Here is a 2,567-nt window from a genome sequence, read left to right as displayed (position 1 = left end):
ACACATCACTGCCTGACTGTGGAGCAGTGTTAAGGCCATCTGCACTTTTGTCTTCTGCACTCAGGGCAGTACTGCTTCTTACAGAGGCTGAAAGGTATGATTACTAGAAATGAGCAAGTGTCAGAAATGGGACTGTGAAGTTCTTCCCTTTTTTAGTCCGAACAGAAACTGCAAATGTGAGGAGAAATATAACTGTTAACCAATAACAGTGGCATATCTGACATCACTCATCAAAACATTCCTCTTTTGTAATGGTTAACTGCCCTCTTTGTAACTCACAGCAGGGGGTGGTTTTTCCTTCATAGGAGTTAAGATAAAAAGAAAGAAAAATTCCAGTCTGTTTTTTATCAGCATGTTGTTGAAAGTACTTCAGAAAATAAAGTTCACTTTGAGCAGTCTCCCGTTTGGAAGAACTAGAAGAGTTTTGAATATGCGTGCACCAATCCATGGAGAGAAAAGGCCAAATGAATGAAATTAAGACTGAATTTGCTGCATTTTCTGTTAATCTTCAGTCAGGCTTTACAATTTCTGCTAGCCAAGGTCTAGTAAAGGTCCAGAGGGATCAAAGTCTAAACTGGTTGATGCAGTGCTTTGTTGTGCAGTGTTCTCAATAGCGTTAAAACTGTAATAGAATATCATGTACTGTGTATTTTTCTGACTTCTAGTAATCTGAGGCTACAAAAAGCTTATGATAAAAAAAAAACTGCTTTTCCCTAATTGGATAATACATACATTTGCAAATCAGTTTCCTTAAATTTTACACACATTAGATCATCCTGGGCTGAAAATAAGCTAGGAAATATAATGCAAAAGTATATTTGTTTCTGGAAAATTACAGATACGTTTTGTTGATGTACCTTCCATGGTAAAGTTTGATACAACTCCCATTAAATCTGTGGGGACTTCTCTATTAACTTTCATAGCAGATGGAGCTGGCCCTTCATCTGTATCTATGTTGTGGGTGTTGCATAGGACTATGTGAATTATTTGACTTATAACACAAAAATATTAAAAATAATAATGCTGGTTTTGAGTTCATGGAATGAATAGTTTCTTCTAGTTTTGTCTTGACACTTTCAGTAGGTGTCTTATGATGTTTTTGCTCTAGGAAGTCCACAGACTTTATGAAGCTGTAGTTTGCAGTGTGTTTGGAATTTCAGACTTATTCAGTGGGTGAATTGGGGCAAATGATTTGTTTTCTTTTTTGTCTCAGATTGACTGGTGTTATCTGAATTGATGAGATACATCACCCGAGTTCAGAAAAAGCTGTTTTAAGGCTTGTAGGATTTCAGTCATCTCTCAGTAAAATGGGTTATTTCTGACTGTTTGGGATATTATGGCTGATGCCCTAAAATCTTAAGCTTAAGCTTGTGGTTTCAAAAGACCTGAAGCGCTCTGCATTGCTCTGCTTTACCTGGACACTGTAGGTGAGTGTTTTAACTTTGTGATGTCATTGGGAGGGAGGGAGTAGAAGTTCCTATAGAGCAGAGGTGCATATGGCTGTATCTGTATCTGGCCCACAGAGCTGAAGTGTTAAGTCCACTGGGCTACTGATGGACCACCAGAAGTTGGGGGTGTGGGGAGGGCACTTGGTAGTGGCCTGCTGCAGGTCCTTGGGCCCCAGTGGGCATGGCTGCTACCTGCACCAGAGCTGGAGCTCTGCTGCTGCCACTGCATGTACTGGGTGGGCACTGAAGATGCCACCACTGGTGCCAGAGCTACCCTATGCCCTTGCAGGGACCTGTCCTGCAAGGAGTCCCATGGTCTGGATCTGGCCCAGGGCAGGAAATGAGTTTGACACTCCTGCTATAGTGGAACCAAAATAGTATGCCTGGAAGCACTGGAAAGCACATAATTACATATACTGGCAACCGGCCAACAAGCATTCAAATTTTTCAAAAGTATATACTCAGAGAACTTGATCCTTGCCAGCCTGATCTATTGCCCATGATAAACCACAGCCCAGTTATGTTTCTGAATTTGAGTGAGGAATAAGCAGCCAAAGGGCATAAAAGCTTTGAAACGAAGATCCTGTTATGTGAATGTTCTGAATAATTGAAAACAAGGAAATGAAAAACAGTGAAACATGGTATATAAATACAGATTGCTTTTTCTACATGACATTTGCTTTTGTTAGGGCCTGTTCATCATATTAAAGCAAAGTGATTAGTAATAAACAAACACACTAAAGCAGATAATCAAATAAAGTCCTTGTAAGGGATATTGGGACCAGGCTCAGTTTAAAAAAAAAAAAAAATAGCGTTTGTCTTTCCTACCCCAGTAATCCCCTTTCATTGGTCTGTTGTGGCTTGTCCTGGCTTCCATGCTGGGACAATTGAATGAAATTTTTAGTGAGCTTGCTCTTAAAGGAGGCTAATAAAAAAGTTTACTGTGGGGAGTGAATAAACTAATCCCATTAAAAAGGGAGTCCAGGAAAAGTTGCCAGATGCAAATGAAGGGGCTGGTGCTTTTGTTCAAACAAAGCCTTTTCTCATTATATAGTTTTTTTTAAAAGAAAGCCAAGTTGCCCTGGAGAAGGACTTTTTTTTTTTTTTTTTTTTTTTTTT

At 39.5% G+C, this 2,567-nt stretch overlaps 1 long non-coding RNA gene across 2 annotated transcripts in view; it reads right to left on the bottom strand.

Moving 5' to 3' along the window:
* Positions 1-340: 340 nt before the first annotated feature.
* Positions 341-2,567, bottom strand: part of LOC109302138 — a 4,614-nt gene continuing 2,387 nt past the window's right edge. For both annotated transcript variants that reach the window (XR_002098716.1, XR_002098717.1), the window contains exon 2: positions 341-2,326. This is a non-coding gene — a long non-coding RNA (uncharacterized LOC109302138). The remainder of the gene's footprint in view (positions 2,327-2,567) is intronic.

Source organism: Gavialis gangeticus, unplaced genomic scaffold (assembly GCF_001723915.1).
Source record: "Gavialis gangeticus isolate Ggan-Ray unplaced genomic scaffold, GavGan_comp1, whole genome shotgun sequence".
In the NCBI taxonomy this organism is placed as follows: domain Eukaryota; kingdom Metazoa; phylum Chordata; order Crocodylia; family Gavialidae; genus Gavialis; species Gavialis gangeticus.
The sequence above is the reverse complement of the archived record's forward strand: the minus strand, read 5'-3'. Positions and strand labels throughout refer to the sequence as shown.